Raw genomic sequence first — 14,793 nt, 5'->3', positions numbered from 1 at the left:
GAGTGTTTTTAGTACTGGATATGGATAACTTCAGGTCACGTTGTGCACGGCACGTTTCATCACAGAATTTCCTTCAGGCGGCGTGGCCTAAATGGCTAAGGCGCATCTCACTGCGCGCAGTGCCGTAACTGACAAGCTGCCACGCCGGTTCAATTCTCAGCGTTAGGTAAAATCATTGCCGGTTATAAACAATCAGAAAAATAGAGAATGAAAGAAAAGTTGTAATAATTACTATTAGGTTCAATAGCTGCTTTTACGCTTGCCACGTTGTTTCATAGGTTTATTGGAGAAATCCTAAAAGAGTCGACGAGGACCCAGTCCGGTGGGGCCAGCCCTTGATGCTACGCCTAAACATAGGTGATTTCCAAGACTTGTTTATATAAAATAATAAAGCTTAAAAAGTAATGAATGCTCGAGTCTTTGTCCCAACATAGGGAAGGTGTGTTTGAATAAAACTGAAAACGTAAGAAGTTCCCTTACTATTAATAACGGGATTGCATATTATAACAAGAAGCGAATTGCCAGAACATGTATTACACAGCTGTGTTACCATTTAGATGACGCCGAAACCTTTTGCATCGATCATTGATTGATTTCAATAAGAGACTGACGAAATTTGGCGTTTTAACCTTAGGCAGTATTTTTTTTGAGGTTGACAGGAGATCAGAAGATGCTATCTACAGTGTAACCTGCATCTATAATAGGCACAGAGGTCCGAGAAGCTGGCGAAAAGGAAATATTAGTAAGGTACCACACAGCATCCGCGTTCAACGCCTATTTATGATTATAGATGCTACATCGAGTGACAACCGCTGATTCCATCCGAATGAATTAAATAAGACAGCAGTCTGAAACACATTGGGTAAAATGGTGACAACTTGTCGAAGAGTATGCCTCTCCTACAAGCTTAATTTCAATATCATTCAATAGATGGATACTGTCTGAACGCAGTTTAATCAGGTTTATTATTCTTTCATTCGTTATCGTCGTTGACGTTCATTTACTCATACACACATAATTTAAATCATCCCCATCGGGCAATACCTGAGATCTACGGGAGCAAACGTTCCCCAGGGCTTGCTTTCTTTCGTTTAGATAGATCGTCTACAATCCATAGGCCAGAACGATCCAGAGTAGCTCGACGGTTTAGATGCGATGCTTCCAATCAGCCTCTGTTTACCGCGTTGCAATAGCTCTAAATAGAAGTTAGGGTGCATAATAGAATTGCTCTTCAACCTTGAGCACCAAGAGTTTTGGAAGGTCGCGTCCACCATTACGGATCGTTTCTTCCATCGTGGCACAGCAAGGAAGGCGCTGAGCACACAATGCCGGAACACCCACGGATGCATCACAGCAACGCTGTATAGTCAACCGGTCGCTTATGTCTGGACGCAGTTTGAATAATGGCGCGTAGCGGAGCAACAATTCGTTCACTGCGCCTAGAAGATGGCCTTTTCGTGTGGGATAAGTTCAGGCCAAGAAATCGCTGGTTCCAGTTCCGCCAACGCCATATACACACTAAACTACTGATGCCAATTAAGGAAGTTATTTATTTTTATCGCACATATAATGTTTATCACGTAATTTTTAATAATTTTCAATAATTTCCAACTTGTCTAAGGCGTTCGGTCCATCATTTCAACGATCGAACTTCGCTGCTGTAGATGTCTTCTTCAACAGGTTAGTCGAAGTCCTCCGTGCCTTACGACATTCTTTTCGTTCATTTTTACGTTTGGCGTTCACTATCGTACATACGTCTATTTGAACTTTTTCTGATGACCATTTAGAGGAGAAGATGTACCTGCTTTGATTCGTTCCCTGCGAGTGCGTATTGGAATGACATGTTGACCTTTTAGTCGCCACAAGGGCGAGCAACCTTCACAAATATTTCATATCTTATACTTCTGAATAATACCTTTAGGTGTACAGGCGTAAGGGTTCTCATTTCCAATAGGACTGAGTTTTGTCAGCTTCGTTCTCATCGCCCGTTTGGTCAGCCGATGAATCATGTATTTCTTCATTTATCTTGTTTCGTATGTGCATACAATAATGGCCGCAGCCATCCACTGGCACTGAATTAGACAACAGCGAATGGTATACATATTGAGTCGAGGCTGCCGCACATATGCTGCTTAAATTACGATTAATAGAACAGCTGGAGTTAAAGCGACGTTGTCACTTTTGTTGTCTGGACAAAAATCTAGCGTTGGAGTCTTTAATCTTCCGTTGGTCGTTTAGCATTTATTATATCGTCGTTTACGTTTAAGCTGCACTGTATATTTAATACATAGGGAAGCAAATAAATAAGCAAAAAGACTGGTATCGAAGGTAGCCGAAAACCTAAAAACGAAAAAAAAAAAAAAGTTTCGAATGAGAGCTATGATGCGAGTGACGGCGATTATTGATTTCACATAGATTCTAGCTGCTGATGAAGAAGATGATCTGGCTCATGCATTCGGTTCTATTTCCCGAAGGCCGTTATTCCTCACACCTTCCCCGTGTAACGGCGACGACAGACGATACCGATGAAAGGCGAAAATACGCCAGGTATGCATTTGTGTACGTACGAACGACAAAATTGATTACAAATATGAATATGAAGCTGACGGTAGGCCAAACTGGACAGCCAATCATACGCTACTTCTTTGTGTTTTGCCTCTGGTACTGTTGTAGACAACGTTGCGTTAGTCTATGATGCAATCATGTAAATTTATTGCATAGTCAACACGGCGAACAGTATCGTGTTAAAAGTGTACTGCGAACGGCACGTTAAGCCGATGCAGTGCAAGTACTTTGGTAGATACTTATTTCGTAATAAAGAAAAACTTCCTATAGTGAAAGATTTACGATTTTATACATTATGCTAGGTATTGTTATTCAAGCAAAGAAGGGAAAGACGTAATAGGTGAGTCATTTCAGTAAACGATGAAGGTCTGTCGCGTTTGGTGATCTTGTGCAGGGGTCTCCAGATTAGAGAATGTATATAATTATAGAAAGTGATATCCGTCTGAACATAATGTTTATCTACCGATATCACAGAAACATGTCAGAGGTCTAGTGTAACGATAGGATATGCTCCAAATCATTTTACACCTAACAATATTCATTATAAGCCTCTTAAATTCTCCGCTGACTGCGCACTGCAAATCCTGAGACGATTGGTTCGTATGTCGTTCTATTGTTTTCTTAAAGACTAACTGTAAACCCAATATCAGAATTAACCTAAAGTTCTTCGCACAAACGTGGACTCGTAGGCAAAACGCTGTCGCATTACTATTCGGTTCAAGTAGTATTTTACTTCTGTAACTACTACACTTAAGTAACATATCTCAACGATGTCTGTGGCTATTGTCGGACGCTGGCTGCCCCTTGCTGTGTTCATCGTTGAAGTCGAAACAGGACCAACTGAAGGCACAACAACAAAAGCTGTGAAGCTGTTGCGTCCGATCAAGTACGTCTGTTTACCCACCCATTGGCTCCTCCAGAGGATCACGTTGTGCCTTGCTTCTTCGTTAGTCAATAACAGACAACACAGAACCTCGTACCACGTTGACCGTAGACGACGGCGTCTACGTATATATCGACTGAAGTCACAATTTGTAGCTATTCCAACTAGTTCTATCACGTGTCGGTAATGGCATCTGTTATTTTGTTTTCATGGTCCACTTTTACGGTCGTAGTACCTGAATATTTTTGCTGATTGCCTGTTTCTCGCTTATCGTTATTAATATAATTTGTATTTAGTGGCAGTGTAGTTTAAGAAGAAAATAGTACTATATAGTATGGTAGAGTACTCGTGAGCGTTTGCTGGTAAAGAGTTCTGCTCGTCGCAGCACACGAAGCAATGTGGGTTTTTTGTGGTCGATGATAGATAAGTAACTATCTTCTAAAATCAGCCTGTTTTCGATAGCTTTTCGCAGTTGAATGTGAACTATTTTGAAAGAGAGGTTAGTTAAATTGGTCCATTCAGTGGCATAACCCTCCTGTAGCCTCTTACCTACTTTGCGTACTTCGGTACTTTGCATAGGTGTCTTACTAGCGGTATATAGTTGTGGGCGAACGCACTACACTAACGAAGTAGGAACACATTTTTCAATATATAGACATTTCTAAGACTGATATCGTGGAGAAACACGTATTAACATGTGACATGCAAATTGAGATTAATTGTTTGTCTTCTTTTTTTTTGACGCTATTGCCGATCAATAATATTGTCTTGTAATAAGCACGCCCTACTGGGTCGCGTAATCCGATTATAAAGTCATCAGTTATACTAGCAGGAACAGCAGTAGGACTCGCTGATTCGATCTCTCGGATTAGATCCTCCTAACCTCCTTTAGCCTAGAACACCCCGTCAAAGTGATAGGCCATTTAACCCTTCGCAACGAACCGAAACGACATCAGGCTCAAAGTCGTCCAAACTCCCCCTCTCTATTGCATGAAATACTGACCTGTGCCAGTAACCGGAGTGTTAACTATTATAAAGTAAAAGATCCGAGTACCGCCCACGACTCACTTGATACCCTACGTACTAACTTTTGTTGTCTTGGGTAGTATCGTATGGCTGCAGTTATTGCTTCAATGAATGATGTTATCGGTCTGTCGATACTTTTGATGACAATCATTTTGGTAAGCTCACAAAGGTTATAAACGATGATTTTGTAAATACGTTGTTTATACAATTGTCCCTATAATCGATTTCGATAACGTCAGGCGCCTGTACATAGTTCAGCCGACATGTTATTCGTTTAATTTATTATTAGTTATTGCTACAAAAACTAGCGTTAGCTATGGATACGCTAAGAGCGCCAATTCCATAGATCTCATACGAGGTATCTACCCGTACAGAAGCGTCATCATTCACAAACATTTGAAGGATGGGTGCTCGTAGCAACGGGACTACTGATGTCTGCGCTTGCCATTTCTAGTATCTGATCTAAGGACTTAATGCGATTCTGCGCTAAATAGATGCCTACTTGATGCCAAGCCTGTAAGGGCCTTACGTTTTTCGTCTAATATCTAAATAGACAAATTGACCTGACATCGTCGCGCAATCTCTTAAGACATTCATGTTTACGGATCGCTGAAGACTCTCCATCTAAGCAGTCAAATTTCAACAGGAAGCTTTTGGCGTCTACAATTGGCATAGCGTTTACGGCCGCCAGTTTCCCTAGACCACTATTCGTCATTCTGCCGTGACCTCTTTTATTTTTGCGTTTCTTATCGCTACTTCCAAACGCAGCTTTCGCAATCCCTGTAAAATCTCCGCCTGGCAAGGAGCGGTAACGTATTGAGAATAAGAATTGTTTATTACGGTAACCGTTCATATCTCGGAACAGTGTCGACTGACAGCTAATAGTATTCTAGCTAACAATTAAAATTAGGACTATTTAATGGACACTTGCAGCTTTAAAAAATTAGGCTAAGGTCCTTTTTAATAGTAACTGTGGGAATAACTTCAATTTTAGGTTCGTAAGCACGTACAGCAGATAAACATTTGTATGCATTAGGACAAGAGCAAACTTTAGTGACCATCGAGTAGGTTCACCACGGAAACATTTATGCAGAACTTTGAACCAACAACATGATAAACAGAAACCTTCCTGATATTCAATTTATCCAATAAATGAAATCAACATAAAAATTAGTTACTTCAACACGTCGGCTAATAGCTGTAATCTATTTTACGCAAAGATATCGCGATCGGCACACATGTACAGCATCCTATCAACCTTCCGTCGATGTACAGGTATGTTGTCATCAAGCGTTCAGCCATATCTGCTACATTAGATTTTAACCCATTCATTTTGCTGTTATATTTGGCCATATTTAATCTGTATGTATAATTGACAAAGATGCAAATAAATATGATCTGTTCTACAATAACGAATAGGACACTCCACTCCCGGCTTAACTGAAAACATCATACAAAAAAAGCACAAAATACTCATATAGGTATTTATCTTTGCTAGTCTTGTGTAAATCAATTTCAATAAGCTAGACTCAAGTGTTATTCTTTTTTATTAATTTTGTCTTTTTTCATTCGTTATTACCACTTGTGTCATCTAACCACTGTGACTGACGTGAGCGACCCCTTCCGGTTTTTTATTCCCAACAACTCCTACATCAGGTAACTGATAGGCAACGCTTAGTGTAAAACGCGACTCGTGCTGGTGCAACTCCAACATCCGACTCCCTCCTTTTGATTACGTAACACATCTGCATTTAGGCCGCGTCCACCTCTTAAAAACGTAGTATTATAGAGCTCACTAGCGGATTTAATAGAGACAACGATAAGATGACAAAACGAGTCGGCCGCAAGCGAACTTAGCTAATAGAATTCTGATTACTGTTTTCACTGACACGCTCAAAATACGTCGGGCAGCTAGCGAACGATCCGAGGTTGTCGTCCATCGCGGTATTGTTTCCCGTCTGTTCCCGCGTCTATTCTCTGACGTTCTCGAATTTGCGGAAGCGTGGCAGATACTAGCATAACGTTCACGGAATAATTTTATGGACACAACTTGTCGGGCAGACTACGATCCAGACACTCAGTTGAGGGTAGGAGGTCATACAGGATTAACGACACGTAACGGAGCAACTGTCATGAGTGGCGTTTGCCTCCTATCAGTATTACATTATCGTGTAATCGTTTTATTATTAACTTATTTTTGATCCTATATAACTGTAGGTAAAAATTGGTTTGTCAATTCTCGAAAGGCAATTTAACGTGTGCATAAGCTTGAAATAGCGCCATTTTCCTGCTATGATGGAACGGCGACCCTCGAATAGAACCCCACCAGTTTCAACGTATAGACCCAGAACAGATTTTGTGGACCGAAGCATTATGTGATCGTATTGCAATTAAATATGAATAACATCCTATGATACAGCGTATTAGGATACGTTGATTAGGATGGAATAGCAACGAATTAAGAAAGAAAACATGTCAGTCTGCACGTCACGCAGCTGGATTAGCCTAGCGGTAGAACCAATTTCGGGTCGATGAGTATAAAACGATTAAATGGGTACGAAACTAAGTACCGAGTCCCCTCAGCCATCTCTAGCCTTCTGTGTGGATCAACAATACCTAGTTATACTATCGCAACAACCATAGGGTAAGCTGAAAATAACTATTCATGCGTAACAGATAAACGATGTACAGCGTTCTTCGATGTTAAATCTCGATTCCTGATAGATTATTTAATCAAAACTGGAATAATATTTGTTCTATTAGAATTATATATAGCGCATATGTGTTTCTGTAATAGCTGTTGTGGAGAGTAACCGAAAATAGATTGAGTGGCGTCTCGATCTATTCTCGATTACTCTTCATAGTGTCGCCTCTGTCCCATTTAACAGTACCAATAGACACTAGAGTATGGAAATTGGAAATTTCATTTGGAATCAATTGAAGTTTCCTATGAACGCCTATAGCTTGTAGCGTTGTTAAGTTAGATGTTGTTTCAAATGTTTATCGTCATCTAAATCATCGAGTTCGTACCGACATATCCGGGTTCTCAGCGGGACATACATTCAAACGGTATGTCACATATCCATAGATTTATCCAATGCCTGCCGTAACGATGAATTTATCATTGAAATAGCAGAGTCGAGATGTTCGATCTCTTTTTCGTTTCGTCCTATCTAGCTAAGTTGTTATAGTACGGCAGGCATAAGTGGGTACCCTAGCGCCCTCTTCTGCAAGCAACAGCTATATGAACAATGTTTCTATGTTTATTTGTTCGATTATATCCTTCTTCCTTTTGATTATGCCCGTTTGATAATGAACTGCGAACGCGCGATAATCTCCAAACTTCCGGTGTCAATATGGAAAACAAATCGGTCGCATAATGTAGCTGGCCGTTGGATCGCTCAGACAAATGGTCGCTTCGCAAAAACTGCCACTATCGTCAGTACAATTAGAGCTAATTATGCGGCAAGCGCAAATGGCGTTCACTGGTGTATTAAAACAAATATAATCATGTATCGATATAAACATACGACCATCTCTTAAACCCTCAGGTACCACTAGCGTCGCAATCCACCAAGCGCTTTTGTATACGCCAGAGACGGGAGCCATGTAGACGTACAGAACGTTCAGAACACGTGACTCTGTCGCGTTATATTTGGTAACGTTTGAGTTTCAGTTTTAACTCCTCCGCTTACTGTTTACCATCGTTAATCACCTGTGTAGTATGCGAAAGAGAAGTTAGTTAGAAGCCTTCTATAAGAAAAAACCTTTCAAGTAATTCTCGTCTCATTGTCATGATGGCCGACGAAGGTGTGCAAATGAGGCGGCAGTAGCATCTATAACTGTTGCCTGCAAAATTCGATCGCCCTCTGGGAGATCAAATACGGTCTACATACTGCATACGCGTGCTGCTACCGGACTACTCGCGTTGGAACCACTGCCATTTATTTGACCATCATGCATGCTCAGCGTTCACCGTTTATCGTTAGCGAACATCAGATGAACGTACGTACACACATATATATATATGCTTGTATGTATGTATGACTCAAAAGACATCTGACTGACACCGCTGCAAAGATGCGTGCGACTGGCGAAGTAGATTTGACCGATACCAATAATAGAACCAACGTCATTACTCAAATCAATATTGTCGTCTTCGGCGTATCAGTAACATCTATGGCCATTCATTGCAATCGTTTTTACCATCGTACAAATAATCGCTTTTTTATGCTGTTCGCTGCTATGCAGAACCAATCGTAGTATAGTATTTAAAGAAGATGTTCCGAGCTGCCATGAAACGAGAGGCAGAGCAAAGCAAATGGTAATATTTCCAAGATCTCCTAGCAGCAGCAGCATCAGAACAACAGACCATCCAATGACGACAGTATCTGGGCGACGAGGTTGGCGTCGATGCCGGCGACAACGGTGAAATTGTAGATGTAATACGAAGGCTTAAGGAAGATTCGTGCGCGAAGAAATCCCTTTTCATCTCCCGCCAACCGTACCGGCTGGTCAAGAGTCGGGCACTCGTACGGACCCACGGAGCGATAGAGCGTCGTGCATCAATACTAACGTGCAAACTAAACGTACAACATACAGAGCTGCGCTTTTTCACAGATGCTCCAAACAAAATCGATACATCTTATTGATAGATCTATGTGACCCGATAAATTAGTGTTTTTACGGTGTCTAAGCGACGGATGTCGACATCGTCCGTTATTGTTATTATCTTGGTTTGGCTGTATCTTTTCTTGTTACTTTGCGTTTTTTGCTGATGATGACCAGTCAGTCCCTGCTCGGAAAGCCAGAAAAAACAAAAACCACCGTCTGGTTTATACCAATCGTTTTTCCCTGTTTGGCTGTACCTTTTCTTGTTACTTTGCGTTTTTTTGCTGATGATGACCAATCCGTCGCTGCTCGGAAAGTCAGAAAAAACAAAGACTACCGTCTGCTTTGAACCAATCGTTTTTCCCTGTTTGGCAGAGCATTGAACGAAAACACAATGCGCAGAGGAAGTCGTGGGTTTCATACGTACGACGAAGACAATAAATCGAGTGTACTTTTTAGTCAATCAGTTCGAATAGAGGAACGGACTCTTTGCTTCTTTCAATGGAAAAGAGTTTAACCCTGTCGTACAACCATAGTAACAGTAACATACTATCGTAAGCTTCATCTCTGATGGAAACAAACAAAAAAGATCTAGCTCGCACTAGGGGATTATTATCTGTCAATGTCGCCCAGATTTGTCCTTCGTGCCTCTTAATATTCGTGAAGTTTTTTTCTGCGTTAAAGATGAGTGATTTTGCGCATGTGCTGGAAGATGGTCTACGGAAATCGATTTCTTTTTAAATGACCCATCAATTATGGATTCAGCCACTCAGTCATTATAACTTGCTAGGCAATACAGCACTACTTTAACAGTGATCAATTTGAAGAGATAGAAAAAAATTGAATTAAGTAAGAATTGAACGTTCTTATGTTCCCCAACAGTGAAGCGTTCACGGATGCTAGTGAATATCCACGTACCGTAAAGCACCGATCATTTATTAGACATCCAGTTGTTATCTTAACTTTTCAGCTAATGAATTGTAACGTCGGGCGTAACAGCAGTTCAATGATAGAAACCTATACATTGATATGAGCAGGCGTGCTTCGTATTAGGAGTTGTTCCAGTCCATTTGGTCAATTTGGTTGATCCTGCCAGCACTCAAGTTATTGATAGCGATTTCCCACCTTAGCAAATACGAGGCGAACTGAGAAGCAGTTTCATAAATTTAAAGTTAAGTTCAGGAAACAATAAAATCGATTATCCACCAGTTCCAAATGGATGGTAATGTATATAAAATTGGGTGATACAAGGCTGGGATGATTGTTCAAGAATAATGTACGTATCCGACAGCGTGCAATAGTATTGTGAGATTACGAGAGCTTCTATATCGATATGTTACAACATTCACTGGACCTAAGTTAAAGACGATAGCTGCTATCTAAGTTGTATAATGTTCGTTCATCCAACTTCGTCGGGTCCTCACTTTTACCGGAAGGCGTATAATGATTTAGGCTTAAGTGACGCGAAGAGTCGTTCATAATATATTAGGAAACATTGAGTTAATCCTTTTCACGCACTTGGTTGGATGTTCCGCGCATTCGTGTTGATGAAAGCTGCAAAAGTAAAAGAATGTTATACTTTATATGGCGGCAAAACTTTAATTGCTTCCTTTTGAGCTATGTCCAACTTAATTGAACTTTAGATACAACTCGAGTTACGTGTAACTTATAGTTGTATCTATATTGAAGTAGATTAAACCACTGAACATATTTCAAATATAAAAGATTAACTATAACGTGCAACGGAGCATCGGATATCGAATCTGTCGACAACGTCGATGGCTGTTCCGTTCGAGGACCTAATGGCTAAATCTCTTTTCAGCTAACCGCGAGTCCGGATTGCTTCGATGGCAATCAGTCGTTGATATGATCCGCGTTGCGGCTTCTCGTGCTCTACCAGTCTACCAGAAGCTCACCAGTAAATTTTTAAAAGTCGATTTTATTAAATGCCTTTTACTGGCTAAGTTATTTTTCTCATACATTAACTATGCATCGAAGCGAGGCCATTCTTAGTAATACTATACATTATTCGATTGTGAGCGCCTAGTGTTTGATTCTTGTGAACTTATTTGTATGGCCAATCATAATTTGCAAGTTATGAAAAGCGATTTTTTCGCCGGATCTTTATGCGCTGCTGCTAACCAGGTTGTTGTTTGCTCACTTGCGTATGTAGGACAAGTGGACCAGTCGAACGCCCCTATTTTCGTTGGATAGGCCTAAATCCTGTAACACGACTGTAACAGTTTCAAAGTCCTTGTGCGTCAGCTACCGTCCTCATGTGCAAAATTATTTTACCGGCGAAGAAGAAGCAGCAAGCAAAAATAGATGTTTACGCATGCGCTCCATTCGATGCCTGCTAGGTGTGCAGAAGATGCAGCTGAAGGGCCTTAATCAGGATGACGAAGACAAAGCGAAAAGGACTATGCTGCGACTCTTACTGCTCGTGCTGTTTGGATACGGGCAAACACTGTCCAGGAAAAACTGGCTAGCAGTCTGCAGAGGAGATCCTGTTTTTTTAAGATATTTTTGCATGCAGAAATGTATTAAATAAGCTCAATGAACGAACAGGGCAGTGGTCACTCGCGCACTACGTTCACCGGCCGGATCTGGCACGCTACGCTCGTTTTTTTTTTGTGGATATCACCTATGGACGCGTAGAGCAGCAGAAAGTCAAACGCGGGTCGTAGCTACTTCGGGCCGAATCAACAGAATCAGGAAAACATCGGTACCAAGCGCAGCGTACGACGGAGGTGTTTTCCCGCAAGCGATGGCGACATCGGAAGTACAGCTAATTTCACCTATCCACGAAGACAAGCAAATACATATGCATTCACCATCCTTGTATGCATAAAAATGATCATTTCCTGTATGAACCATACGCCCGTTCAAAGATAAGTAAAGCAGAAACATTTCAGCACCATTGTGAGCCTACGCACTGGAGCTTCATCGCTAGCATGGACGGCTACGATCAGTCATTGAGTGATAGGGCTACGCCACGAACGACTTCAGCCAACGAGCAACTACTTAGATGCAAATTAATCACGAGAAACTTTGGCTTTCTGTTAACTGACATTTTATCGTTTTTCATCCATTGTCGTCCGCCACCGTAACCAAGCCCCTAACGAGTCGTCTGCTTTCGGTCGTGTTGTTCTGTTGCTATCGTCAGCTGTGGCTAGAGCCACTGATGCTGCTGGCTGCTGGCCGCGCATACATGTTCTATTGTGGTAAGCCAGTCAGGGTTGTTAAAGCACTGCGATGTTTATCATCAATTCTGCCTAATGACGGCAATGTCAGCGTCCTTGTTTCGACAGCATCTCTCGGGCCGCGACGATGTCGCCCGAGCATGGGCAATAAAAATCGTGGCTACAACGACTCGCGAAGACTTTGACTGCTAGTTAGTCTCGTGTCCTACTGTTTCTGCATTCGACTTGTCCGTTATTGGACTACGCTGTCGTAATGCCCTTACGCGATTTGCAGCGAAAGGGCCCCCCTAGCTAGGCAGCTATTGTTCACTCTATCTCTGTGTACGGCATGGCCTAGCGAAAATCTGTGTCTGCGAAACATTATTTACAAGTACCTATATAATACGGCTATATATCGCCGATTCTCCAGTCTGAAGTGCTCGTGCAGGCCGAACCTATTGAAACTACAATACACGATGCCTCATAGGTGTGAGTCTGTCTGTCTACATGTAACAGCACGTCCGCCTACTCTGGCGAACGGGCCGGCAACAGAGCTGAACATTAAACATGATAGGGCGGCCTTATTGTGATGCGATATGAGAATATTTTGCAGGGGATCTTATATTGAGGCATCATCAAAGTTGCGGAGACGAGGTGGCTATGGGCTGTGAACACGTCGATCACACGGGCAACGTGAAAGGTTATCACAGATGAATAGCCTGATCCTCCAAGGATCTTATCACGTCGTTATTTACGAACACCTAACTGTGTATGTGTGTTGGGGTATTTCCGATTCTGCTACTGCATTTATAGTAGCAAATATTGCCAGTATGATAAAGATCATAGTATACCACTTTATACTATCGTTATTATACACAGCTCTGATTAATTGCTACCCATTGAAACTCGTACGTACGATGTGAATGAATCAAGGTTACGCGGCGGTTGATTTTTTCTTACATTTACATAAATGTATATGATATTTGTATCGCCCTACAGTCCGGGAGGGCTACATGGCGCAACGTAATGATAGAGCGAGTGGATGTTTCCTCTGTGCGCATCCGCTGAAAGCGTCCACCTTTCGATGACAGGATGAAAAAAAGTTGGCGACGCTTCTTTATCACTTCTCTTATGATTCCTGCGCTTACAACGTTTCGCAACAATATTCGTCTCGTCATTCTTTTGATCGTTCCGTAGTTGTCGAGAAATGACAACTGCAGAACTTGCAGCATACGAGACCTGCAGCTAAACTTTTGGGATTTTATTATAGTGTAGTAGTTGTAAAAGTCAATTTGGACGGATCCTTTTTTTCTGTCACACAGCCCGCCAAGGATGCCAGCCTGTACTAGTACTATTTGCCGTAGCCAGTGAAAGATGTTTTGGCTCTCTTTCCGGGATTTCCTGACACATTCTCCCACATCATTACACGAACGCGTTATACATGTGTTCATAACTAGCTATGCTGGATTATCGCACCATGAGCACAACACGGTAAAGTTAGGGGCTGGTTGTTAATAGAAAAACATCGCATCTACAGTTTATCTTGTTTGGCTTCGACCTTTTTGTCACGAATCAGATAGTCGAATGCTTAGAAAGAACTTCTTCCGCAAAGCGCAATAACTGTGCACTCAAAATTTGTTTACTTCCTCAAGGTGTTTATTCTAAGGGCTGAAATCTTCCAAACGCGATACTTTTGCAATGAGCAGAAGTTGAAAACACTAATAGTTAGAAAGACTCAACTGGGAATCGAACCCGACATTTCATGGTTAAGCATGCAGTTTTTCACGCACCTCGCTAGTCTCCGGGTATGCTTAACGCGTCGAATATCTTTAACCGCTAAGTGTTACTTATTACGTTAGTTCGATTCTCGATCCATTTGTCAGTCTTAGTAAGTGATTAAGAAGCGCTTTTATCTGCCTAATAGAACTATTACGGATGGCCTGACGCACATAATAGTCGTCTGGTTAGAACAGGCGCAATATTTTGTTTGTGCATGATTTCTTGCCATTGTGTCCGCTGGCCTGCCCGTACTGTCGTTCATTAAAACAGATCTATTGGTAAAAAAAAAAAAAAGAAAAAAAAGAACCTGGTGTACGTATTCTGTAATATTGTCTTAAAAGGACGTTGCAACATAAACTGTTTCGCCATCCCGTCGAACGTTCAAGATATGGACTGGCAGCTCGAGGCACAAACACGATTCGTCACCAGACAGTATTCACTAGTGACCTCTACAGTTACGACGAAATCCTTTTATGTCTTACTTCGAACAGCATTTTATTGGTACCTCACGAGTAGAGTTTCCGTCGTTATCTTGCTTGTCTGTTCGTAGTTCCGTTCATTAGCAGCTTGATTTTTCGTTGTTGTTTTCGTGACAGCAAATAAGTAACGGGTGCAATTGGCTAGTAAAAGACATAGGCAACCAATAACACGATACCCAATATGCATCGTCGTTCAATCATCGAATCGAAAAAAACGCATAGGTAGAGACAAACGCTGTTTTATGATAACAACCCGTCCGTTTCAATG

At 41.5% G+C, this 14,793-nt stretch overlaps 1 long non-coding RNA gene across 3 annotated transcripts; it reads right to left on the bottom strand.

Annotated features, from left to right (window-relative positions):
* Positions 1-10,005: 10,005 nt before the first annotated feature.
* LOC111271680 (uncharacterized) lies at positions 10,006-14,502 on the bottom strand. 3 transcript variants are annotated; one of them, XR_002687034.2, is made up of 2 exons: positions 14,354-14,502; positions 10,006-10,639 (listed from the first exon to the last, which is right to left on the bottom strand). It is a non-coding gene; the product is annotated as an uncharacterized LOC111271680 (long non-coding RNA). The 3 variants fall into 3 exon arrangements; XR_002687035.2 differs by lacking the exon at positions 14,354-14,502 and adding an exon at positions 12,022-12,762; XR_015315426.1 differs by lacking the exon at positions 14,354-14,502 and adding an exon at positions 12,157-12,762.
* Positions 14,503-14,793: the final 291 nt, after the last annotated feature.

The sequence above is a fragment of the Varroa jacobsoni genome, unplaced genomic scaffold, assembly GCF_002532875.2.
Source record: "Varroa jacobsoni isolate VJ856 unplaced genomic scaffold, vjacob_1.0 contig00864, whole genome shotgun sequence".
NCBI lineage: Eukaryota > Metazoa > Arthropoda > Arachnida > Mesostigmata > Varroidae > Varroa > Varroa jacobsoni.
This window is presented reverse-complemented; position numbering and strand designations above follow the sequence as displayed.